General features: G+C 51.3%; 1 protein-coding gene across 3 annotated transcripts in view; it reads left to right on the plus strand.

Moving 5' to 3' along the window:
• PRIMA1 (proline rich membrane anchor 1) overlaps window positions 1–27188 on the plus strand; it is a 73634-nt gene that overhangs the window by 8920 nt on the left and 37526 nt on the right. The window lies entirely within an intron of this gene.

Consider the following 27188-nt stretch of genomic DNA (forward strand, 5'->3'; position numbering starts at 1 on the left):
CAAAACGCCTTTCCCACAGCACGCCCCTGCGAGATGGAGAAGGATGTTTCTCCATCAGTTAATCAGATAAAAGTCAATCTCCATTTGATGAGTGACTTGGCCTGGATTGTTCCGAAGGCCAGATCTTTAAAGGGGGCAGCTGCTGGGGACTGGTCTTAAATAGCCCCCCTCCCCCAACACACAGTTCTATTTCTCTATTAGAATTTACATTTAAGGAGGCAGTTAGGGTAGAACCAAAGTCAATGCTCTGGGAGCAAAGTTACAAGATGCCTTTCAGCTATGTGCACCGAATTCTGCTGAATCCTCTCTGTGACTTGTTTGCCTTGGACAATTTCATCTCTGAACAATTTGATTGCGCCGTCATTCAAACAAAGGAGCGTTTCTTTAGCCAGAAATGGCCTCAGCCCTGACCTCTACATGGTAAAGTTCCCTGTTGACAATTGCTACTTGATAAGGTCTCTCCAAAGGAGGTTCTGTATTTCACATGGTTCCTTCAAGTTCCCACCTATAGGATGCCTGTGATCACGTCCGTATCGACCTCATTAAACGCATCTCCATGGAATTATTTGGGATGTATTTTCGATAACCTTGGCACAAAGCTTGTTGTCTGGTAGGCTGTGTTTCCAGCCTCTTGGTCCCCAGTCAGTGATGCAATGTTCTGGAGGATCTTTGCAATTTGTGTGAATTCCTGCATTTTGACTGTGAGGCCTCTATATATCTCCATCCTTCCCTGACACCCTGTGGCCCGTTGCTTCTCAAAGCCTGGCCTTCAAATGACCTGCTTCAGCATAACCCAAAGCACTTGTTTTAAAATGCATCTTCATGGGCCCACTTCAAACCCACTGAGCCAGAGTTTTCGGGGTGGGACTTGGGAACTGTCACAATAACAAGTACTGAGGTGATTCAAATGCAAGTTACAGTTGAGAACCTAGGCCTGCCAGGCCCTCTGTTCCGGGCCTCTGCCGGATCCTTCTATCCCGGGATGCTCACTGGCCTCCTCTCTCCTGAAAGAATCCCTGGGCTTGCACCTACCCTTGGAGATCACTCCTTTCCCTTCCTTTAGAATTCCTCAGTCTCCCACATTTTGGGCCCCACGGCACGTAGCTCCCAGTGGTTTGTATTTGATGATCCACATCCCCCAGCTAGGGTCCCTTCAGGTCATCTTGTGCTCACTGAGCATCTGTGTCAGACAGAGAAGAAGGACCGTCCTGGCCTTCTGGAATCTCAGCCCTCCAAGGGAAGGCCATCCTGTCAGCAACCCACAAAGAGTGGCCTGAGAGAACACAGAAATGGTTTGCCAGGTGCACTGGAAATACCTGAATAGTTAAGCAAAACAGTAGCCCCAGTAAATAGTAACAGGGGTCTTTAAGAATAAACGGGATTGGCCGGACACGGTGGCTCATGCCTGTAATCCCAGCACTTTGGGAGGCCGAGGTGGGTGGATCACAAGGTCAGGAGATCAAGACCAGCCTGGCCAACATGGTGAAACCCCGTCTCCACTAAAAATACAAAAATTAGCCGGGCGTGGTGGCGGGCACCTGTAATCCCCACTACTCCAGAGGCTAAGGCAGGAGAATCGCTTGAACTCGGGAGGCGGAGGTTACTGTGAGCCGAGATTGCGCCACTGCACTCTAGCCTGGGCCACAGAGTGAGACTCCGTCTCAAAAAAAAATGAATGAATGGGATTGTTCCAGGTTGCTAAGCAGGTTGGGGGAAAAGGGCATCCAGGCAGAAGGAAGAGGGTGGACTAAGGCTTGGAGGTGTGGCTCTGTGAGACTCCTCTTGAGAGTCACAAGCCCTTCAGTGGCTTGAAAGGGTGGCCAAGGAGGAGGACCTAGAAGGGCCTGTGTGCCTGGCTGAGCAGATCGCATTTCATCCTATAGGTCATTGTTTACCAAACAATGACCTACATTCATGCATATCCAAGTACCAGCTCTTATTTGCCTTAATTTTTCTTTAAATAAACTCACTTTTGTGTGTATACAAATTAATTTCTTTATCTTTACAAAACTACTGTAAATGAGAAACCAGTACCACTGGCATAAATGGAAGGTGACCATAATAATAAATGCAATGGAAGCAAACCAAGGTTTTAAAATTCCAGCCTTCTCTGGAAGATTCTGAGCTTGAGGCTTCCTCTCTATTCGTTAAAAAAGGGAGAGAAGTAAGTAGTAGAGAGATGTCAAAGTCATAGTAGCACAGTGCTGGGATCTTCTCTATAAAGTAATTGGAAAGTGTGTAAGAGAATCAAAAGGAGCTCAAGTTTCTTATTACAGGTCTCAATGTGTTTGAGTGCTGGGTCTATGTACCGTCTAAAATCAGCTCCATAACTGCAAGGACATGGACCCAAAGGTTTAGGAAACTGCTCTGGGCAGTGATGAGCCTACAAAGGTGTTAAGTGGGGAAGTGACATGAGCCTATATTGTCTGTTTCAGAAAGATCAGCTGTTTTGACAATGTGGGTTGGATTGGAGTGGATTGGGGTTGAGCTGGCGGACTGGAGTCAGGTGGGGGTCTCTTGAGATCATTCAGACCCCAGACCATCAAAGAGGGCCTGAAACCAGGCTGGAGGCTACAGAGATGGGAGGAGGCTAGAGGAGAGTGCTTGGTTGGGTAGAGAGGAGAGAACTCATGCTGAATTTTGGGACTGAAGGTGCTTCTTGGGACAGGAGAGTAAGAGAGGAGAGCTCTGTATGGCAGGACTTTTTCAGTTTCAAGTAGCAAAAACACATCTTGAAGTGGTTTAAGCAATACAAAAACTAGGGAGATAGATGTTAGCTTGTGGGCTCATGTATCAGGATATCCAGTCAGCAGGTCTGCTGAATCCATGGTCTCAAATGATGACGGTGTTAGATTTCTGTCTCTGTCTCTATCGCTCTCTCCTGATTTCTCCTGGGTTGCCTTTTCTCTCAGGCTGGCTCAGTTCCTGTAGCTCCAGGCTCCAGGATTCCATCATCCTTACAGTCAGTAATCTCCCTAGGAAGAGATCTTCTTTTCCCAATAGTCCAAGGGAAGCCCTGAGGCTGACTTTCACAGACTAGCTTGGGTCATGTGCCCACTGGTGGACCAATCATGGTGGCTTATGGGATAAAATATGCTGGTTGGTCAGGACCAGGCCATGTGACCACCCCTGGAGTTGGGGTTTGTGGATAGAGGCTCAGGGAGAGGTGGTTTCCCACAGGAAAATCCGAATAGAAGGGCTATAACCCAAAAATAAGAACATGGCTACCAGGCCAAGAGGGCAGGGGATGTCTACCATAGCCATGGAGTGCCTCAGGCATGTAAGGTGGATTAGACCAGTGGTAGAGAATATGATTTATTCATTCTCTTGGTCCTCCTTGAGCTCAGCCCAGAGCCCTGCACACAAGTAGTGCCCAATAAATGTCAGAGCTACGGCCACATCTACAGCTTCTGCCAAAATCATAAAATATGGAGGTAGAGGTTGCAGTGAGCCGAGATCGCGCCATTGCACTCCAACCTGGGCAATAAGAGCGTAACTCCGCCTCAAAACAAAAACAAAAACAAAAAAACAAACGAACAACAACAACAGCAAAAAACAAGTGCCTGCTATATAACCCTGAAGGAATTCGTGTCTCCCAGAGGGCACAGGGCTTCAATGCTGTAGAGCCTCAGCTGTCACTCAACAGGTGTGCACTGAGCTCCAAGTGTGGGGTATGCAGTGGGCAGCAGACAGCTCCTGCCCTCATGGAGTTCATGGTCCAGTGGACTGTCATTTGCAGAAGGTGTTCACAGGAGTGTCCCTTCCTGCCATCTCTCTGGATTCACTGGCTCAAGGCATGCGCCGGTCCTTGTCCCATTGCTCATCTGATGTCCTTTGTATTCTTGCCACTCACAAGGGCCTCTCATTTATCTGGTGAGCATTTGCCAGGCACCTGTTCTATGTCCAACCCTGCGCTGGGCACCCTGAGGGATACAGAGTCACACAGGGACTTGTCCACATCAGCAGGGCCCAGGTCATGAAAGACCAAGGGCTTGGCATAAGAGGCCGATTCCACGAGCCTTCCTTGAGCCTATGTTGGCGTGCTAGCCCTGCTCTTTCCTCCTCATGATTTTAAGAGAGCTGGTTAACCAAAGCCTCAGTTTCTTCCTTTGTAAAATAGGTGCATAGGCTACACCCACCCCATGGGGTTGACTTGAGGGTTCCTGAAAGTGAGAAGTACTTTTGAAAACTAGACAGGTATCCATTGCTGTAATCATCCTGTGGACGCATTCTGATGAAGAGCAGCCTGTGAGTGCCAGCCAGACCTGGGGGATAAAGAGGTGCTGTTGGGAAGGGGATACATAATTCCAAAAGGGGCAGTGAGGGCGGATTTAGGAAGACATGAGAGAATTCCCAGGTAGAATTCCCAGGTGGGAGCAGAGGGAGGCTGGACAGGCCACGAAGAAGAAGGAGTGGCCAAAGCAGAGGCCCAGAATTAGCAGCCCAAGGATCAGGCAGGAAGCTCCCTGCTGAAGTGACATTGATCCACAAGTGTGTTGAGCTTTGGTGTGTGTGTCTGGGATAAAGGGAGAAAAAGGGGAAAGAGAAACACCTATTCGTGCAGGCTTGTGAAGTCCCCCCTAGAAGTAATGACCAGGAACATTTGCAGGGCATCCTTCACTTGGCCAGGCAGGCCTTGCTCTTCATACAGACAGCACTTGCTGCTGCCCTGCCCCTCGGGGCAACCCGCTTGTCCTGGCTGGCCCAGGCCTCTCTAGGTTTTAGCCCCAAAGGTCCTGTGCTCCAGGAAACCCCTCAGTCCTGGACAAACTGGAACAGCGGGTCACCCTACTGCTGGGCCACCCTTCTGCTGGCAAAGGCAACAGTGGTTTTTCAAGTTGTTTTTTGTTATGTTTATTTTGGGGGTGTCTGTTTTGTTCTAATTTGCCACGAATTTTTTTTTCTTTTTTTGAAAAGGAGTCTCTCTGTCACCAGGCTGGAGTGCAGTGGCACAATCTCAGCTCACTGCAACCTCTGCCTCCCAGGTTCAAGTGATTCTCTTGCCTCAGCCTCCCTAGTAGCTGGGATTACAGACGTGAGCCACCATGCCCGGCCAATTTTTGTAGTTTTAGTAGAGACAGGATTTCACCATGTTGGTCAGGCTGTTCTCAAACTCCTGACCTCAGGTGATCCGCCCGCCTCAGCCTCCCGAAGTGCTGGGATTACGGGCGTGAGCCACCGTGCCCGGCCACCATGAATCTTTTGAGAGTCCTGACTTCCCTCCCCCACTTCATTGCTGGAGGGGGCAGCGTGGCCTCCTATTCCTCTGTGGCGGGCCCAGCTGTGTGCCCTACTCCCAGCAGCCCTACCCTGTGCCCCGCCTGCCTTGGAGAAAGAGCATGGAAAGGGATCTAGTGAAGCGGAAGGTTCTTGAGCAGCATCTCCACTTTCTGCCCTTCGGTTTTTCAGGCTCTGCCCACGACACTCACTTTGAGTCTGGGCACTCGACCAGGGGTTCTCCAGCTTGAGCTTGTATCAGAAGCACCGGGAGAGCTCGTTTAGTCCCAGATCACTGGAGCTCATCCCCAGAATTCCTGACTCGGTAGGTCTGGGGTGGGGCCCAAGGACCTCCATTTCAATTCCATTCTCAGATGATGCTGACGCTGTCGGTCGTAGGAGCACACTTTGAGAAACTGTGCCCTAGGGAATGACAATCCCAGCAAGGGGCTCTGGGGCCAGCCCTAGGCCTTTCACTCCTAACTCAGACCCTGGCCATGTCACATTGTCTCAGAGCCTCAGTTTTCTCGTCTGATTCCTGCCTGCACAGGCATTGTCACGAAGGTTAGAAATCACCCAGGCCGTCCTGGGCAGAAACTTTGTGCTCAAAAGGTGGTGTTACAGAGCGGAGGCTTGGAGCCTGGCTTCCTGCCCTCTAGACCTGGGCTCCAACCCTTGTTCATTAGCTAAGTGATTTGGGCAAGGAATCCTTAACTGCTTGGAGCCCCAATTTCCACATGTGTGGAATGGAGTTAACAACCCCACCTGCTGCACATGGGTGGTTGGAAGGATTTGATGCCCTAAAACTGACACAGCACAGAGCCTGGAACCCAGTTAACACGTGATAAATGGCAGCTCATAAATAATTCTAATGCAAGCAGTAGAAATGAGAACAGGTCACTAACCTTCAGATTGGGAGTTGCTTCTGCAGGGTTCCAGCATCTCTCTGCTGAGATGGGAGCATCAGATTAGTAACTCTGAGGATGAGATGGGCTCTCAAAGGAGGTGTAGACTCCCCTGGATCTTCAACAGGAAAGAAAAGGTTTTCAGAGAGTCCCACCTGTGTCTCTTCCAGGCAGCCCTTGCCAGGCATGTGATCCCCAGTGTCAACTGGAGTGCCCCTGGTGAAGGTATTTCTGGAAGGCACGGGTGGGCATGAACCCTGGCAGAGCCAGAGGCCTGCTTGTGGCCTGAACAAAAAGCCTTCAGCAGCCGCCAGAGCCCAGGACCTGGGCTTGCTTTGTAAATGTCAGCCGTGGCCCGCCCATCCCCGCCTGTGACTCAGATGGCGGAGGCCATGGAAGGAGATGTGTACCAGCCCTCAAGCAAAGCACATACACCCCCTCCGTGAGACCTGCTTCCAAGGCTGGTGGGGCCAAAAATAGCTGTGGCAGAACAGAGGCGTGAGCCTACATTTCCATAGTGCCTGTCTTGAAGGAGTTCAAAGCACCGATAGAGATTTTATTGGGGCATTAATTTTGTTCTTGGAAAAATTGGAAGGAGGTTAAGTGACTCCTCCAAGGTCACACAACATGGGTGGAGCCAGGAATAGGGTCACCTGGTTCTTCTCCTGTGTGCCAAAGGCCAAGTTTCAACAGAGAAAGAGACAAGTGGGACTGTGGAAGTTCTGAGATGCTTCCTTTTTCTCACCCAGGACACTAGAAAGAAACCAATACTTAGTTCCCGGAACTGTTGGAGAGAAGCTCTGCTCTCCTCATCTCATTTAATCCTCAAACCCTTCTTTGTAATCGGTGGTATTATTGCCAATTTTTATGAGGAGCTCAGAGGTTCAGAGAGGGTGAGTTACTTATTCTAGGCTGCCCAGCTGGAGAGGAAGGGAGGCTATTCAAGGCTATCTGATTACTTCCTGCTGTGGCCCCTGCCTAAATCTTCCCTCCACTGCTGAGAGGCAGCTTCAGGGACCCCCTACTTTCCTTTCCTTCCCTGGGCCTCACTCCTTCCTGTCTTGGAGCCTTTGCATATATAGTCCTTCTGTCCACCAGCCTCCCCCTCGAAGTAGAACCTTAACTCATGCTGATCTCAGCTCAGATTCCCTTTCTTTCTTCAGGAAGACCTTCCTTGACTTCCACAAATGTCACACCAGTCCCTGTTCTGGTCATTTACAGCTGCAGAACGAACTATTCCAAAAGCTACAACACCTACGTATTTTCTTTCTCTTGCTGCTGCAGGAGTCGACTGGCTCCCCCTGGAGATCCCTGCTTGGGGTCTTTCATGCAACTGTAGTCTGTCAGTCAGGTCCGGGGCCACCATGAAGGCTTCCTCTCCCGTGTCTGGTGGTCGATGCTGGCTGTAGATTGGGTCCGCAGCTGGAGCTGTTCACTCTAACACCTCCATGTGATGCCGCCTTGTGAACTGGGCTTCCTTACAACATGGTGGCTAAATCTGAAGGTTGAGAGGCTGATGGGAGCTGTATCTCTTTTGATGATGCAGTTGAGGAAGTCACCCAGCATCACTTCCACTGCATTCTGTTTTTTAGAATCAAGCGACCGGGGCTGGCTCATATTCAAACAGTGGCGGATTAGACACCGCCCGATGGAGGAATGTCAGAGGAGTTGCTTACATTTGGAAACCATACTGCCCTGCATCCACCTGCACACACACACATACATGCACACACTCTTTGAATTTTTCATTTTCCTTTGTAGCAGTTATTCCACCTTTGAATATGTAACTAATGACTTGACCGATGCTTGATCCTTTGTTAGACATACACAATTGTCCAGTGTCTGCTGGGTCCTCAATGATGGCCCCAGATCTTTAGCACATGCCTGGCACATCATGAGTCCTTGGTAGCTACTAGTTCACTTGTCTTACAGATATTGTTGAATATCTGGTATATGCCAGGCACTAGGTACTAGGTGCTGGGAATATAGTGGTGGACAGAACAGAAGGGCCCTGCCCTGCAGTCACAGAGCTGGTAGGTTGATTGCTCTGTGTGTGCACTGGAGGGGGCATGGGATGGTGGTATAGGAAATAAGCAAACCAAAACTATTACGGGAAAAATGGAAGATAACGTGCTACAAACATAGAGAAAATCATACGATTTGATAGGGGTAACTGGGTGGCTGCCTGAGTTATGTGGACCGGAGATGGCATTTAAGCTGAGAGCTGACCGAAAGGGAGTGGCTGGAGGAAGATCTGGGGGAAGAGCTTTCTCATCAGAGGGAACAGCATATGCAAGGTCCTCGTGTGGAGAAGCACTCGGGGTGTGTGAAGGGCCAGCATGGCTGCTGCCTGCTACAAGGGAAGACTGCAGGAGGTGAGTCCACGGGAAGGCAGTGCCCGGACCGCGCAGGGCTGTGGAGGCTAGAGAAGGAGTTTGGATTTTAGCTGAAGTGCAGCCAGAAGCCAGCAGATTTTGAGTAGGGGGTGTGGCACGCCCTCGTGCACTTTGCAGAGACTGACTCCGGAGAATGGAAGGAAGGGGAAGAGTGGGGACTGGGAGCCCAGTGAGGAGGCTGTTGCCATGGGCCAGGCGAGTGATGGTGTAGGGAGAGATGGTGGTGGTGGGCTGGACCCAGGGTGGAGGCAGGAGGAGGTGTCACACCCTGGTCTGAGTTAAGATCATTCTGCAGCAGGGACTCACTCAGTGATGGCTGTGATTGTAGGGGGAAGCGGAAGCAAGAATGCTGCTAGGTTTTGAGGAAGGACTGTGGAAGAAGCCTCCAGATGTCACTCAGCGCTCCATCTCCTTGTCCTCCTGACGTCTGTGATCCCATGAATGGGACGATGAAGCAGACTCAGGTGGTGCCGGGAAGGCGGTGGCTCAATTCCCCCACCCCCACCACCAGAGTGTTTTAGCTGCTGCCAGCAGAAGGACCGTGGCTCTGGGACATTCGCACGAATCCAAGGCTAGGCTTCATCACCGTAAAATGAAGTCCCTGCTGCTGGTGCAAACTAGAGTTGTGATGAGTTTCCGACTAACAAAAGAGGAGGTCCAGGCCTTGTGGTCCACAGAGCTGAGCGACAGGCACAGCAGGTGAAGCCAGTCCCCGTGACCCGCCTTCCCTGCAGGCGACAGGCTCCTTATGAAACCTCATGAATGCCGCTGCCCTAGCCCTTGGCTGGACGCAGTGTGAGCCTGTGACGAGGGACTGTGGGCATCAAACACGGGCCATGTCACTTTGAATGTCTACTGCTTCAAGGGCTGTGTTCATGCCCAGCTCACTGTTGCCATTGATTCGGGCCTCGGGGTGTTGGATGCTCGTCTTTTGCTGGATCAGGGTTTGTGCCCTGTGATCCGCTTGCCTGGTCTGCAAGCAGGAAGGCCTGGAGGCCAGGCCAGGCTCTCGCTCTTTCCAGATGGGTGCTGGTCACACAGCCTCTCTGAGCTTCAGTTTTCCCATCCTCCAAAGGGGGTTGTGCAAATTACACATGCAAGGGCCTGGCCCAGCCCTGGAACGTTGTCCACTCACAGTAAGTGAGATCTCTTGTCACTATATAACCCTTGCTTGGGCAAAGTTCTTATCCAAACTGGCCTCAGCTCCCTCATCCATAAAATGGGCTGACTCTGCCTTGCATTCCCTTCTGTACAAAGCACAATGCAGATATGAACATGACTCCTGTCTCCAGACGAGTCTGAGACCCATAAGAGCCTCTAGAATTGCTGGCCTTTTAAAAAAGTGATCTTTAGACGGTTGTGGTGGTGCACACCTGTAATCTCAGCTACTCAGGAGTCTGAGGCAGGAGAATCGCTTGAACCCCAGAGGTGGAGGTCACAGTGAGCCAAGATCGCACCACTGCACTCCAGCCTGGATGACAGAGTGAGACTCCATCTCAAAAAAAAAAAAAAAGTGATCATATCTTTTTTAAGTACTGAATTTTCCTTTCCCAATGCAGTAAAAGGAATTGTTTCAGTCTTCTGTTTAAATATTTGTGTCCAGCAAATAATCAAAGCTTGCAAGTTTGAATATATTTTAATTTGCTCGACAAACCTTTGCTTATTGATTTATTGAACATTTACCAAGGTTGTGCCATGGCAGGTTCTGGGACTACAAAGGTGAATTCAACACAACCCTGCCCTCGGACCCCTGCCTCTAGTTGGACACTTGAGCCCTGGCTGCATGTTGACAACACCTGGGGACTTTAAAGATACCTGATTCCCAGGCCCGCCCTACAGGGGAGTTTCAAGCTGCCCCAGGTGATGCTCGCGTGAATCAAGGTTGAGACTTTTGGCTGAAACCAGTGGCACAAAGTGACCTGTATCAAAATAGGAACAGGTGAGGTGTGATGGAACTTAGACCCAAAAGGCTGGGGGAGTTGCAGGCAAAGAGGTGGGGAGGACACCGCACCTTCTCCGTGGCCACCTGCTGCCACCACTGCCACTAGGATGTTTGCAGGGGTTAGGCCCAACTCAATCCTGCCCTCCAGGAATTCCGTGTCTTATGTGGAGTCTGGACTGAAGACTGAGGTGGAAAAGGGAAACATGTCTCTTCAAGAGGCCGCATCCAGGCCCGGCATATGCTTCCTGGGTGCCTTTTTTTAAAAAAGTTTTTTTTTTGTTGAGGTAAAATTCATACAATATAGAATTCACCATTTTGACCATTTAAAAACATACAATGTAGGCCAGGGGCGGTGGCTCATGCCTGTACTCCCAGCACTTTGGGAGGCCAAGGCAGGCCAATCACAAGGTCAGGAGATCCAGACCACGGTGAAACCCCGTCTCTATTAAAAATACAAAAAATCAGCCAGGCGCGGTGGCGGGCGCCTGTAGTCCCAGCTACTCGGAGAGGCTGAGGCAGGAGAATGGCGTGAACCTGAGAGGCGGAGTTTGCAGTGAGCCAAGATCGCGCCACTGCAGTCTAGCCTGGGAGACAGAGCAAGACTCTGTCTCAAAAAAACAAACAAACAAACAGAAAAACATACAATGTAAAGGGTCTTTACTATATTCACAATGTTTGCAACCATCACCACCATCTCATTCCAGATCATGTTCATCACCCCTAAAAGAAACCCATACCTACCATCCCCTGCAACCACTGACCTTCTGCCTGCCTCCACGGATTTGTCTGTTCTGGACGTTTCACATGAACCTGAGTGTTCAGAGGCAGGTGAGCACAGCAGTCCAAGCCTCAGTTTCCTGATCTGCTAGTGGGGATGATGGCTCCTTCCTCGCTGTTTCCAGGCAGAATGGAGGGGGGTGTGTAGGGTCAGCCCACCACCTAGTGTGAGGCAGGTCCTCGGAGGGTGTGGCCTCATAATGGCAGGAGATTCTGCAGGATGGGGAGTGTGATCCTGGCTAAAAGTCCCCACCTTTGGGCTCTAGTGCTAGCTCCGGCACCCCTGGAACTCTGGCCTCGGATGGCATTGTTCTGTGATTCCCAGCATGGGCTGTGACGCAGGAACAGTGAGTTGACATTTACCTTGGCACAAGTTTGCTGAAGGGTCAGCCAACCCTTTGCTCCTGACCAGGACCCCACCCCATGGTTCTGGGCTCTGGGACCTGATAGTGCAGGGCATTCTCTAACTTCCCATCTCTTTCCCTGTTCTTTCTCTCTCCAGCAGCAGGGTCCACAGTGAGACTCCCCTAGTTAGAACCTTGTGACCTTGGGAAAGCCTCTTAACATGGCTAATCCTCAACTTCCTGATCTGTAAAATGGGACTCAGCCCACCACTTACTCAGTTGGATTGTTTTGAATATTCAGTGAGATAGACATATTAATTAGTTAGCCCAGGGCTTGGCATACGTCGTTCTTAATAAGTGTAGCTGTTGTGACGTTTACTGTTTCTGATCAGTATCACCTTCTTGCTCTGCCCACCCCCTTCAGGGCCTTCCTCTCTCTTTGGCACAACTTTCTCTGCCCAGACGATCTCGTCAATTATTGCAGACGTTAGTCATGGCGACATGAGGTTGGTTCAAGTCTTGTAGGCCACTCTACCCATCAATGGGCTCCAGGACCTGATGCCCTGTCATTTGTTCATCTGTTCATTCCTTCATTGAATCTCTCCGCTGTGTCCCAGGCACTGGGTAGAGATGAAAATAAAGAAGATATGGTCCTTATCAGTTAATCAGTTTGTATCTTATTTTCCTTCTTCATTCTTCTTCTTGGGTTGCAAAACTTGACTTGGCCATGCACACTGAGGACATGAAACCCAGTCACTGGTTTTGATTGTTTTGGTTTTGCTCTTCACGGGAAAATATTAAAGTGGATGTCTGCAAGGGATCTTTGCTGGGTGTGGGGATATAAGTGGACTCATTCACCTTCAGGGCTGAGGAGTGTCTGCAATTTGTTTATCAAAGGTTCGTTGAATTCTCTGTGTCATACTGCATGTGAGGCCACAGGATGCAGTGATGACTAGAGTGAGGCTCCTGCCATTGCTGCACCCAGCTGTGTCCCGTGGTTGAAATCACTGATGTGTCTGCAGCAGGCAGTGACAAACTCACTTGGGTGGGAGAGATGCTGGCCTTGAAGGGAGCCAGTAATTCCTTGGGTATCACCTGATGCTGGCTCCTGGAGGCTAGAGGCTGGCTTCTTGTCATCCAATCATCCATCTCTCCCAGCACATCTGACCCTGAGGTGACTCACACTCAGAAGGGCCAAATGACTTTCTCAAGGCCCCCACCAAGGGAAGGCTCTGGGACCCAGACCCAGGTCTTTGGAATCTGAGTCTTGTTTTCTTTGCCTCTGCTATTACCCAAGCACAATAGATGCCCTGAGCCATGTCTCAGGCAAGGGTGCTTTGAGGACATGTTCATTTCTTTGAACCATGAGGAGGCATTGGTTTACTACCTTAGTGTCAAGAGTAGATGAGCATCTTCTGAAAAACTGGTCTTTAAAAAATCTAGAGTCACTGTGCCTTGTGTAAGTGGCCTGCCTCCCTCTTTGGATGCTACCTGGAAAGGTGGAGAAAAATGTGTGGCCCTGGGTGCAAAGGACTTTTGGCTTCTCCTTTTCTTAGCAGCTTCATGTTGGGTTCAGTTTTAGGTCACTACCCTCATTTTATATATTATCGATCAAGGCAAATTAGAAAATCATCAAGTAAAATAAATTACTTAGAAAGCGTAATTTCTTGGGAAGAGAACTTTCAGCTGGTCTTTGGGGGACTGCAGGGATGGAGCGTGAGGGTCCTGAGAACTGGGTATGCTAGGTTTGGAGGTCTTCAGTGGTTTCCCCCAAAGTGACTGATCATTAAGAGGGAGAGGAAAAATGTCTAAGGGACATTAATTTGAAGCAAGGATACTTTCATTTGCAAGCTTATTCCCATGGTACTGATACAGCAGTTACACCTGCACTCTCTTTCCCTAAATTCAAGTGACTTGGAACCCAGGTGCCATACTATAGCTGTGTGGCTTCAGAAAGAAGCTTTGCCCTCATGTAGACCTCCTTTTCCTCCTCGGGCTGGTGACAGGGTCAAAATAATATGTTCAATGTTTGCAATAGTGTCCAGTACAGGGTGGCCACTCTGCCAAGGTTAGTTAGCTCATCTTGTCATGAAATTCATCTAGGATGTCCCATTTGTGTCCAGGACAAAGCAACCAGGCTGACCTATTAAGTGTCTGATCCAATCCCTGAGGACAGGGACTGTTTATGCCTCTGTGTCCTCCGAGGCAGCACAGGGCTGGACACATGGAAAGTGCGTGCTGAGTGTTTGCGTAAATGAATGCATGGCTGGCTGGATGACAGCGATGAAAGATCAACTCTGGAAGAGAAAGGAGGTAGGGAGGGGGCTTACATTTTGTAAGAGCCTGCCATTTGCCTGGGAGCATTTGGGGCCACGTCTTGGTTTTGGTTTCTCCAGGAACAGATGCTGAGACAAGGATGTAAGTACTAGTGGCTATTTGAGAAGTGATTCCAGAAAACACCAGTAGGGCGTGTGGGGGGGACTCAATGGGAAAGGGACAGTAGCCAGTAAAGGGTGCTATGTCAAACCAATAACCCCAGCTCAATTCCCCAAGTAGCTCTGGGAAACGGTGCCTACATACCTGAGAGTTACCCCAGGGCATATATGCACCGCCTCCCACCAGGCACAGTTAAGAGCTGGTCCAGGAAATGCGGGAGTGTCACTTCCCTGGGCAGAGATATGTGGCCAGAAGGCACCAGCAGCATCTGCTAAAGGCAATCACCTTTTTCCGCTGTGACTGCCATGGGTGACCTCACATCTCTCGCACTGGATGGCTCTCTTCCCTCTGCGGCTCTAGCTAGGAGTCCACACCTCTCTCTCCTACTCAGAAAAGTGCATCGGCATTTCAGCAAGTGTTCTCCTATCATGGGGAGACCTAAATTATATATTTAAAGAGCAGTAAATCACTCACAAACATTTATTCATTCAACAAATATTTATAGAGCACTGAGTGTGCCAAGCGCTACATTGTGGTCACAGACTGAGGATGACGCAGTGGAGAAGACATGGTGAACCCATAGGGAAAGTTCACGGGGGAAGATCAGGGTTCTGTTTTTTCTCATGTGGAGTTTGAGATGCTTGTGGACAGCTTTGGGGGCGGGGGGGGCAGAACATGCAGGAATTGCAGGCTAAACGATCCCCAGGGAGGGGTTGGCTGAGAGGAGAGGTGTCCGACCAGGGCAGGGGTCCTGGAGGAGGTGCTGGCTGGGCTGGGATGGGAGACGATTCTCCAGCTGAAGGCGGGGGTGGGAGAAGGGAAGAAGGGCGGTGCTTCCACAGAGGGACCTGCAGGTTGGAGGCCAGAGAGCCTGGTCTGTCCTCTGAGAGATGAGCCAGAGGGGTGAGGATGGGCCGAGCCTGGCAGCCTGCAGATTCTGGACTTAGTCTCCAAGCAGGGAACAGTGGCTTGGGTCAGGCAGTGGCTTGCAATTAGAAGGGTGGGAGTTTGAGAACCTTCAGGACTCAGTGACCGACCAGATGTGGGATGAGGGAGGAGGACCGCTAGGTGCCAATGTCTGATTGGATGCCTCTCTCGGAGGAAGAGTGTGACACATGGAGTAGTCCCACGTTTTGTCACAAGGCATTGGAGATGCCATGAGACAGCAGAGGAGGCATTGGCTGGTGCCTCTGGAGTTGAAGGCAGAGGTCCAGGCTGGCCTCAAGGATGTGGGGTAGAGGCACTAGTGCTATGTCTCCAAAGCCATCAGAGATCACTGGGGAGAAGAGACAGTGGGGACGGAGCCAGCAGAGGATCAGAGGGAAGGAGAAGAGCCAACAACTGTGCTGGGACCTTGTGAACCAAGAGAAGGAGCTGAGGACTGGAACTGCTCACCGATTAGCGATTAGCAGATGGGGCACGTATCCACCCCACCCCCACCCCCACTGCCCCTTTACCGGCTCCTCCCTCAACCTTCCTCAAGGCCTGGTGCCTGCAAGCTGCAGAATAGACTGGAAGGAAGGAGGAGGGAGCAGCCAGTTCTGAAACAAATGGCGTCTTCGGCTGGGGACCATGGAAGACAATCTGTGTCATGAGCTTCAATAGTCCAGGGAGGCTTCAGGGAGGAGGCAGAGCTCACTGCAGGTCTGGAAGGTAGGGAGAGATGAGCTCAGCCTCAGAAGGGTGAGCTGGCCTCCCAGGGTGGGCAATGGCATGAGCAAAGGTCAGGGAGCAGCATGGGTATGGCCAGAGATGACCAGGGACCCCCAGTGCTGTCACAGGTATGTGCACTGGTGGGGGGTTTAGAGGTAGAGTCCCCAGGATGCTGGGAGCTGAGGCTAGGGAGGCAGGGGGCAGTGCTGGGGCGGCAGACTTTTATTCAGTCAAACATTTCTTGAGCATTTCTGTATCTTAGGAGCCTGTAATACACTATGAAACAAAATAGATGCTGAGTTCATATGCTGGCAGGGGACAGAGGGACCAGAAAGCCACGGATATGCTAGCCCCGCGAGCTATTCAGTGTGCTGGAGGCAGCAAGTGCAGCAGAACAAGCTGGGGTCGGGCCAGGTGGCAATCTGAGGAGAGGGTGGCATTTGAGTGGAGGTTGGTGGAGGTGAGGACCAGTGCAGGCTGGCACCTGGGGAGACTGTCCCAGCAGAGAGGACAGCCAGGTCTGAGGCCTGGGGTGGAGGAGCAGCAAGAGGCCTGTGTGGCTGGAGTGGAGTTGGGGGCAAGACAGGAGACAGGATGGGACAAGCAGATGGAGTGGGGCCTACACACCCACGGAGGGTGTTTCTTGACTCGGTGTGAAGTGGGGAACCTGTGTAGGGTAGGGCTGAGGACGGGAACGATCTGACTCGTTCCTCATTGGACACTCTGGCTGCTGTGCTGAGATGAGACTGTGGGGGTCAGGGCAGGAGCAGGGAGACCAATTACAAGCCTGCCACAGTGACTTGGGAGACAGGTGACAGCCACTGGGACCAGGTGGCACCAGGGGGAGGTGAGAATGGTTGGGTTCCGGATGGGAGCCTACTGTACTTCTGAGTCAGCCTAGTTCTGATGGGTGGTGTCCCGGGGGACCAGGACAGGACACAGAGAAGATAGCTGGACGCTTTTCCCTGGAGTGGCCCTGGAATTGGAGGATGGGGGCTGTGCTGGAGCCAGGATGAGGCCATCTGATTTCATCTCCCAGCCAGCCCACGGAGCAACAGCTCCAATCCCAGCAGGGATTTGATGAGGCCGCCTGTAAATGACTGGCTACTGGTGCAATTAAAAGGGGGAGGGGAACGGTTTATGCATCTGCTGGGTGGGAGATGAACACTGTCACATCAGGGCTTCTTGGTGCGAAGGCGAGAGTGCTTCGTCACTGTCAGGAAGTGCTGGATTGGGCTGGGAAGCCTGGGCCAGCCCCACCTGCATCCCACAGGGTCCCAGGACTGGCATGTCCCCAAGCTGCCTCTTGGGCTTCCACACTACCACCTAGGCCCTGGCCCAGGGCAAGGCCCCTCTGACCATCGAGGGAGGTTGTTTCTGTGGATACAGAACAACAGTCAGAGTCTGTAAGCAATACCGTGAGAGGACTCTCCTAAGGAAATCAGTGCTGACAAATGAAACAGAAAATCAGAAGGAGGTGAAATATGCTGGGAGGCAAGAGCCACTCTTGGTTTCTGCTAAAAGAGTGCACAGCCCAAAACTCTTCTAATTTTCATAGTTAAGAACCAAGAAATGGAATCTGGATGTCCAGTGGGAGATCACTGCAGGTGGTCGTGAGGTCCATTCAATCATTCATTCACTCAGTGAACATCCGTTGAACACCGACTGGGGGCCAGAGGCTGTGGGAGGGCGTGGGGAGCTGGGGGTATAGGGATGGTCGTGGGGTAGGAATACAGACCACAGACAGGGCCCTACCTTCCACAGGGAAGGCATGCCCCAGGAGGTCTCTCTTTGAGCTGGCTGATTTTGGAAGGAGGAGAAGGAATTAGCCCCATGAAGACGAGGAAAAGCATTCCAGGCAGAGGGAACAGCACATACAAAGGCCCCGTGGTGCAACCATCAGGGTTTGAGAAGCCCAGAGAAGGTCACACAGCTGGGCACAGGGACCGCGAGGGACAGTGGTATAAATGAGACTGGGAGGATGGTCCCAAAATCGTGCAGGGCTTTATAAACCACAGCTTACATAGGACAGAGCTGGGGTTTTTGTTTTTGTTTTTGAGACAGAGTCTCGCTCTGTTGCCCAAGCTGGAGTGCAGTGGTGCAATCTCGGCTCACTGCAACTTCTGCCTCCTTGGTTCAGTCGATTCTCGTGCCTCAGCCTCCTGAATAGCTGAGATTACAGGTACACACCACCATGCCCAGCTAATTTTTTTTCATATTTTCAGCAGAGACAGCCTACTGTACTTCTGAGTCAGCCTTGTTTCACCATGTTGGCCAGACTGATGTCGAACTCCTGGCTTCAAATGATCCACCCGCCTCGGCCTCCCAAAGTGCTGGGACGGCCTCCCAAAGTGCTGGGATTATACGCATGAGCCACTATGCCCAGCCAGAGGTGGATTTTTTTTTTTTCAAGTGCTATAGAAAACTGTTGAAGAGATTCTGACCATAGGGATGACACTTACAGATTTGCTTCTTAAGACAATCATTGGCATTTGAGTGGAGAATAGATTGGGGTGGGGGGTAGTAACAGGGCTGGGAGCACACCAGTCAGGAAGCTATAGATATTGTCAAGGTCATGGAAGTGATGGCCTGGACTGGCAATGGAGGGGAAGAGAGGTGATAGGTGCCAGATGTAGTGTGAAGGAAGATGAGAAATTGATGCCAACAAGTGTTTGCTAAGAGTTTGGTGGCCCTGGGGCCATCTGCCAGCAAGGCCATTGATTGACCCAGCTAGTGTGTACTGAGCACCTCCTGTGTACCAGGTGCTGGGTGGGGCAGCCGAGGGATGAGTGAGAGCTGCTCCCTGCTCTGGTGGAGCTCACCAGCCAGGGGAGAGGGGATAGGAAACTGTCAGCCAGCAGGGAGTTCAGTGGGCATCAAGTGCTGTAGATGGTCCCTGAGCCATCAGGGATGGCTGCCTGGAGGAGGTGACACTAAACTCTGCCTCAGAGAACAGTTAAGACCCTGAAGAGCAGAATAGGGAGGGGTGGAAGGGTGGGTGGAGGAGGTGCTCCAGGTAGAAGAAATGGCATTCACAAAGGTGGGTGGTATGGGAGGTATTTGGGGAACCTGAGTACAGCCCCGCTTGGAGGAGGTAACAGGAGTGGGAACTGTCTCAGGGTGGATGGGCAGAGGAGTCTGGCAGTGATTCTGGAAGATCTAAAGGTTTTTGAGCAGCTGAAGTTAGTCGAGGTAGGACGATGAGTCTCACGGAGATGGGAAGGAGGCCGAGTTTCTCGCTCATGTGTGTGTCTGTGTTCAGTTCCTCACTGTGGCAACCACTGATTTCAAAGATTGTGCCAAGACGTTGCCTTGTTTTGTTCCCCCTGGCAGCCCAGGCTGTGGGGCTTGATTTATGCTACCTCTCCGTCTGCTCCTGTCTAAATATGGTCAGGCAGCCCTCGGGGACAGCTACTGCTGCCCTGTAGCAAGGGCCTTCCTGCAGCTTGTCAGCACCGGCTGTGACCTGGCTGTGGCATCCGTGCTGACCTTCGGCCTCTGGAGGAGGAGCCCAGTAAAGATTCAAGTGTCTCGGGCCAGCCTGTCTGGGAAGCTTCCAGACTGTGATGTCCAGTCCGGGGCCTCTGCCAAGGCCCAGAGCAGGGTGGTAAACACCACGTCCTTCCTAGAAGCTCCTCTGCCAGGGATGCCGCCTCCTCCCCACTGGTTGCTCTCGCTGGTCTGTGGGGCTCCTGGGGGCAGAGCTGCCACTTGCCTTCTCATTCCACCAGGAGAACGGCTGGGCTGAGGGGATTCTAAGCTCTGTCTGTCCTGGAAATGCGAGGCGTCCTGGAACACTCAGGGAGGCTTCTCATTACTGCCCACAGGGTTGTCTCCGCTCCCTCCCCTCCCTCTCTAGCCCTCTCCTCATGCTCTCTTTTTTGCAAGTTGATGTGAATCCTCCCACGTGCACACATGCACACACATATGCACACACGCACATGTACATGCGCACGCACACACAAATGCACACACGCATGCACACGTGCGCACACCCATATGCACAGGCACGCACACACGCACATATGCATGGACTGTCCCCCACCCTCCTCTGCTCTCCTTCCCTTTCTCACCTTGAGCTGATTTTATCCCACCAGTGGTTCTCAATCAGGGCTAGAAATACCCCCTAGGATGCACTTGGAAATGGGGGTGTCTAGGTTTTGGTTGCCACAGTGACTGGGGAGTAAGCACTACTGGCATTTACCGGGGAGGGGCCGGGGATGAGAAATGTCGTGCAACTGCAGGGACAGCTTCAGACAACAGAGAACTGTCCCTCCCCGTAAGCCAACAGAGACCCGCTGAGAAACTGCTTAGCCCTCCAGCCTCCTTTCCGAGCAGCCAGACTTCAGGTCCTAACCTTGTGCCCTGCAGAGAGTTGATTCTTTCCATTTTTGGAAAATTCAGCGACCCCCGCTGCTATCATGGAAGGCGACAGCTGTCTGTTTTGATGGTTCTGTTTCACTGCTCTATGATAGTTTTGGGCTATTCCAGATTCATTTGTGAACCATTTACTAAACACCTACTACTTGCCAACAACAGAGAGATGCAAAATATTCAAAACCCAGGCCAAGCCCACAGCGAGCGGGTGGGTAGCATTGCTCATTATCTTTGGTGGTCTTTGATGACCCCACCAACATGCAGGCCCCTGGAGGGTAAACAGTGGGCCCTCGTCATCCCTGAACCCACCCACAGAGTCCATTGCACAATGCCTTGCTCATGGTACACTTAGGAAGTTGGTGGCACACTGAATTGATCCAGGGACTCCACGTTGGTGGCTACTGACATTCTAAGTGGCTGGAAGACAAGACTGTCTGTGTCCTTCATCAGGACTTTTATTCTAGTCTTTGCTTTTGAATGTCAATATTTCTTTCTCTTTTTTTTTGAGAGTCTTGCTCTGTTGCCCAAGTTGGAGTGCAGTGGCGCTATCTTGGCTCACTGCAACCTCCACATCCCAGGTTCAATCAATTTTCCTGCCTCAGCCTCAAAAGAAGATGGAATTACAGGTGCGCGCCACCATGCCCCACTAATTTTTGTATTTTTAGTAGAGATGGGGTTTTGCCATGTTGGCCAGGCTGGTCTTGAACTCCTGACCTCAAATGATCTGCTCGCCTCGGCCTCCCAAAGTCCTGGGATTACAGGCCTGAGGCCCCACACCTGGCCGAATGTCAATATTTCACTGGAACATTTTTGAAATCTTATGTGGTCAGCTGCTCATATTTAGGCTGTCTTTAAAGACTTAATGTTTGTCAAGACTTCATTGGCCATCCTGTCTTTGGTTGGTTCCCTAGCGGCAAAGCTGAGTAAGTTGAGCTGAGACAGGGGTGCACCCTGGAGGAAGCTGTAAGGAAGCGAGGGAGGCAGGACGGGAAAGTGAAGCAGCGAGCCAGGGCGTGGTTTCAGCTGGAATTTTCCATGGGAGCCCACGGGAGCTCTGGAGTGAGTAGCCTCACACAGGAAGTTCTGCCTTGAGGCCAAAAGCAGCCTCCTAGGCCCCCCTATCAAAGCATCATCCGCTCCCAGCGAAGGGAACCTGTGGGTGGACACCAACAGTGTCCGTCACGTGTTCCTCTTAGAAGTGAGGAGAGGCTCCCTCCTTCACACACAAGGTTCTCTTCAAGTTCTTGGCCTAAACACAGCAGAATCGAATGGCGTTAAGAGCTACCAGGTTTATCTTCCTGCTCTTGAGATTTTAAAACATTTGCCTCCATTTCCTCCCCCCTCGTTCCTTTTTTCCCCCATTTCCACTAAACTTATGTTCCCACCAAGACAAAGCCCACCGCTCAGCCCACTGCACAGACTCAGAGAGCTTGAACGACTCCACGCAAGGAAGAGGCCAGGTGTTACTAAGCAGCCTTTAACCACAGACCAATTGCTGGGCGAAGCCCCCTCCCTCCAGCCCCTAACCCAGGCTGGAACCCTGGACTCCTTCACAGTCAGAAATACATGAAGGATTTTCTTCTCATCTCTGAGAACATTCTGGGCCTTATAAGCAAAGCAGTTTATCTTTTTATTCAACTAATCTGAGATGCTTTCTGCAGCCACTTAAACCCTGTGGGATTAGCTGGCTCTGATGTGTCCATAGAGCCACTCATCCCTCTGAAGGGAACGGATCGGTGGGAGTGTGAGCTCGAGCTGGTGGCAGTAGCTGATGGTTCTCAAGTGCGGGCGTGTCAGAGGGGCAGCCATTAAGTAAGAGGACTCACTTCCTTCCTTCCTTCCTTCCTTCCTTCCTTCCTTCCTTCCTTCCTTCCTTCCTTTCCTTCTTCCTCCTTCCCTTCCTCCTCCCTCCCTCCTTCCTTCCTGTTTTAAACCCACGTCTCACAATTTCTCCATCCCCATCTCTGAACACTTTGTTCCCGACCAGGCTTTCGGATAGTTCTGTGGTCACTGTTTTGAAACTTTCGATTCTTCCTACTGGCCGACCTTGAGTGACCCACCGAGAAATATTTCAGAAGGCCATGATAAGGTTGTTTCTTCACCGCAAGAAGCCTTTGAAGGACACTGAGTGGGAATGTAATAGGATCTCACTTACACTGTACAAAGAACCCGCTGGGTGCCGTGGGGGGCAGGCAGAGAGACTGGCACGGAGGCTGCTGTGGAGGACACGTTTGAAGGGACCAAGGAGGGGACTTGCTGCTGGATTGAACAGAGGGAGGGCTCAGGGAAGGCTCGTCCGAAAGACCCGGGTTCCTGAACTGAGCGGCTGGGTGAATGGAGGACTGGGGGAGGAGGGGGGCAGGGGAAAGATGAAGTCTGGTTTTGGACAGAGAACCCAGAGCCGGCCTGTGGACCACCCCAGTGGAGACGCTGAGTCGTAGCTGGATATGGAACTCGGGGCCGGGGGACGTGCTGGGGCCGATGCTGTACATCTGAGAGTAGTTGGCATCTGGCTGGGACTTGAAGGCATGGGACTGATCGATTTGTGGGGAAAGAGCATGGATAGGACTGGGGCAGGGGTGGGGTCCAGGACCGGGAGCTGCAGGACCTTTCCTCCTGCGCACCCTCAGGTAAGACGCCCGGGCAAGTCGGGGAGAGGCAGAGGATAGCCCCAGGACCTAAGAATGCTGCGTTTATTTTTTATTTTCCATTTTTTAGGATAACGGCTTCATTTCCCTCCTTTATTCCCAGAGAGATAGATTAAAACCAATCCATGTCTGAGGCCACGGCCTGGGTCACTGCCCCTCAGAAGTACCGCAGTGGCAGCCATTAGATACTGCGCTAATGAGCCACGCCCAGTGTTTAAAAAAGAAATGAAATGATATTTAACATCAAAGATACTTATTTTAGGCCAGGCAAGGTGGCTCACATCTGGAATCTCAATGGCTGAGGCTGGAGGATCGCTTGAGGCCAGGAGTTGACCAGCCTGGCCAACATAGCAAGACCCAGACTGAAAAAAAAATCCAGATTTCTCTATTCTCGTTTAAAAATTGGCATCTCACAGGGCTCTCAAGCTGGATTTCAGACAGCACGGGGCTAGGGAGGGAGAGAAGGAGAGAAGAGGCGGCTGCATATGGGAAAAGAGCTTCAGGTGGGGAAGAGTAGGGCCACGGAAGCACTGGAGGAAACTCTGCTGTCTGGAGTGCATGGCAAGCCCTTCCTCACCTCACCAGGCACTCGTGGGTATAATGCTGGGTTCTCATTACCCTTGTGGGTTGGCTCTGGGGGTGGGAGGGATGCTGAATCGTCTCCACAGTGGATTTGGGCCAAGGTCCAAGGCCACAGGAACCCATCATGTCTGGTTTTCCACATCTCCAGCTACCAGAAGTACTGGAAAAGGTCTGTACATGCCTTGTCTGCATGTGTTCTGGAAATCGGAATATTTCAAATTTTAGCAAAGTGGTACCATGTATAGACCATAGATGAAGTAACACCACCAGGGAGTCCAGTGCCCAGTGATACTTCTCTAGTGAAATGTGTGGCCATTCACACTAAGTGAGATGTACCAGGACCACAAGGAACCCCATTCCTGCTTGGCTCTGCTTTTCCTACTCAGTTAATTTGGGCACCAAACTGCCTTTTTGGTTTGAAATTACTAATAAAGGGTTGGAGTCCTACATCTGAAAAACAGCCTCTCCTGAACTGGTGCAATAAATTGTGGTACATCCATTCAGCTCTTAAAAAAAAGAAAGCTGGCCCCCATCACACCGATGTGAAAGCGTTGCCACATGTAACAAGTGGAATGTGCACTGCGTCTCACAGTCATAGCATCCCGGTATGTGCAGGGTGCTCGCACTCGGGATACATATACACACACACACACACACACATCATCTTGAAAGATACATGGGAATCGCTTACCTCTTCCAATGGTTGCCTCTGGGGAGGGAGTACCTAAGCTAACCCTTAGGCCTCAGGTTTTTTTCCCACTGACCAGCTTCTGGATGTTTCTAGAACCTTCCAGGTTATTGGTTATATTTTACGGTTCAGGAAAGTCCAGAATTGGGAATATCAGTTCCCAGAGAGCTTTCGAGACCCCACCTCACTTCCTGGTGAGGAGCCAAGCCAGCCGTGCCTTCCCAAAGGCCTCAGCTGCTGTGGCGCTTGCTTCTGGTAACTTTGGTTTTCCAAAGCAGGTGGACGCGGCTGGTTTCTGAAGCATCACCCTGTCTGTATGAGGCAGCCCTCACCTCTGAGAGCCCATTCATGTCCCTGTCAAAGGAAGGTGATAGAACAGTCAATTATGGTGACCTGTGTGGCTGGCTGTCATGAAAAATAAAGAGTGGGTGGCAGTGACTGGATTCTTGAGGGGCTCGATGTCCATTGGATTTTGAAATAAGGTGCTCAGGGAGCTCGTGACTGTAAGGAATTAAAGGGGAAGAACTCATCCTGAAAATGATATACATTTCTCCCTTGCTGAGAAGTTTGGTTCCCTTTTCCCTCCCTCCTATGATCCAAGGTGTGGGTGCGGCCAACTTTGCCCTCTCTGATCTTGCTCACCTATCACAGTCTCTTCAGTTGAGTTTAGTCTTGCCGTCTGCCCTTGGGAGGGGTGGATAGAGGGCTGGAGAAGGCAGGGACCAGAGGACAGAGGTCAAGATCCCCATGGCCCCCCCAGGCAATGTTAAAATCTGTTCTCGTTTTGGACCAAGGCGTTACTGCTAAAAATCTAGTAGCAGTGGTCTCTGCCTGGTTTGCAGTGGGACGTGATAGAAAGAAGATGGACTTTGGGGTCAGATTATCCCAGAATCCCAACTCCACAACCGACCTCTCTTCACTGAGCTTGTTCTCACTTCAGTAAATGGGGACAGTGACAACCACATCTCCTGATGGATCAGGAGACTTAAATCAGATGTCACCTAGGCAAGGTGCATGACAAGTGCTTAGCAACTCTTAGCGTTACTATTTTATTAAGCAATTGAACATTCTTTAATATAAATATTTTCCCCCACAAAATTTTCTGAAATCTTAAGCATTTGCTCATTTGCCGCAGATGGCAAGTGACAAACAAACCCTAGCGAAGGCTCAGAGAGAGCCCAGCAGGCCCAGCCCAGAGGGGTGGCCTTTTGCATGAACATAAGCAATGGTGCCCGTGGCTCTGTGTAAATCACCATCATAGCATCTTGTTACGAAGGGAAAGGCTGTTCCTGGTTCACATCGTGGGATTTCGTGTTTCCTGGGGTTTGGCAACGCGCGCTTTAACTGGGAGCTGTTCTGCCTGGAATAGGTCAAAGTTGCCCTGCTCACCTACACCTTCCTTCCATTATCAAAGTCCTCTCCACAAAGTGGGGTGGCCTTATCTCTCCACTTAGGCAAGGGTGAGTCTCCAGTGGCCTTCAGGAAAGCTCTATTGTCGGGCCTTCTGCCTGGGAAAGATGGCAAGGTTCTGCTAGCTGGGTCAGTGAGCAGCATCCATTGGTTTTTGCTCCCTGCTTCCACCAGAGAAAAATAAGGCCATAGGAGCAGCGCCTGTTCCCCACTCCCAAGTTTCTGTGTCATCCTTGCCAGCAATCAGAGAAGGCCAGAGGCCACCGTTTCCTGGAAGAGATGTTGGCCTACCCCCTATCCCTGTTCCATCTGCCCCTCCTAAGAGTGAATAGGTTCCTTGTTCTCAGATTTAGAATGAACTGGACCGTGGGTGGCAAAGGCCCATTGTCTCTGGACTTGGCAGAGAGAATTATGGATGCCTTGGAAATAATGCCTTGGCTTCTTCTTGGACCCTGTTACAGACAGTTCCACTGCACAGCCTCTGAGTAGCCAGGGGTCATCCTGAAGGCAGTTGGCTTGTAATCTCAGAATGTCCCAGCTGGAAGGCCATCCAGTTTAACTCCTTCAATTGGCCGGGGTTGGTGCAGTGCACTTGGGAGGCCAAGTCAGGCACTGTTGGCTGTGCCTGTGTTGTGCATCAGTCTCCACCAAGTGCAGAAGCCAGGAAAGAGCCCTGGCCATCTTCCAGCCCTGTGGCTCTCTCAGTTTCCCAGGGGACATCTGGTCATCACAGCTGGGGGAGGGGTGCTACTGGCATGTAGTGGGTAGAGGCCAGGGATGCTGTGAGGCATTCTACGGCGCACAGGACAGCCCCCACCACAAAGAACTATCCAGTCCAAATTGTCCACGATGTCAAGCTTGAGGACCCCTGCCCTAGCCCAAGGTCACCACTCCCATTGGGCAGATGGGCATTTGATGTCCAGAGAGGTGAAGTAACTTGCAGACATCCAAAGGGCTTCGATGACAGTGCCATAACCCAGGTTGCATGCCCCGGATCTTCAGACTGGCTGCTTGTCCAGACAGAGAACTGAATTTCCAGGCAGGAGCTGGCTGCCAAACCTGCCCAAGTCTCAGTGTGCCGCATCCTTGGACAAGCCAGTGTCACAGAAATTGTCTTTGGGTATTGCACTGGCGGAGTTCTCGTGGGCCTGGGGCCTGGCCCCGTTTCACCACAGTGGCACAACTGCCCATCGAGGAGGCTGGAGCCGGGGCAGCCCTCTGCTTTGTGATTTTCAGGAAGACATAGTGAGTACTTTTTAGATTCAGGTGTTCCACTCACCAAGCCACGTGGCTGCTGAAAGAGAGAGGGAGTGAGGGGCCCCGCGTGGGGTTAGAATATGCCCTGGCATGTTTCCAGCTCAGCAGAGTGTTGGCTTCTTGGGGGAGGGAGGGTCTCCCTCCTGCGGTCTCCCAAGCCCTGACTCTGTCACTTTACTCGCAGCTCTGTGATTTTGCTTCTTTGACCTTCGGAACCCTCAGTTTCCTTATCTATAAATAGTTCTAATGATTGCTGCCTTGCCTGTTTCAGGAGGAGGGGATCTGAGAATCAAATAAAAGAATCTAAGAAAAATGTGCTTTGAACCTAGATAACCCTGGCAGATCCGGGTGGCTGTCTCCATTTGCTTTCAGTAGGGTAAGAAAACGGCTCCTCGTTCCTTTCTGGAAAGAGAAGCAGAACATCCCACTTCCCAATACTCTGGACAGTCCAATACACTTTCTGCGATGCTGGAAATGATCTAGGTCTGTGCTGTGCAAAACAGTAGCCATTAACCACATGTAGATATTGAGCACTTAAAATATATGGCCAGTGCAA

The sequence above is a fragment of the Papio anubis genome, chromosome 7 (genome assembly GCF_008728515.1).
Source record: "Papio anubis isolate 15944 chromosome 7, Panubis1.0, whole genome shotgun sequence".
Classification (NCBI taxonomy): domain Eukaryota; kingdom Metazoa; phylum Chordata; class Mammalia; order Primates; family Cercopithecidae; genus Papio; species Papio anubis.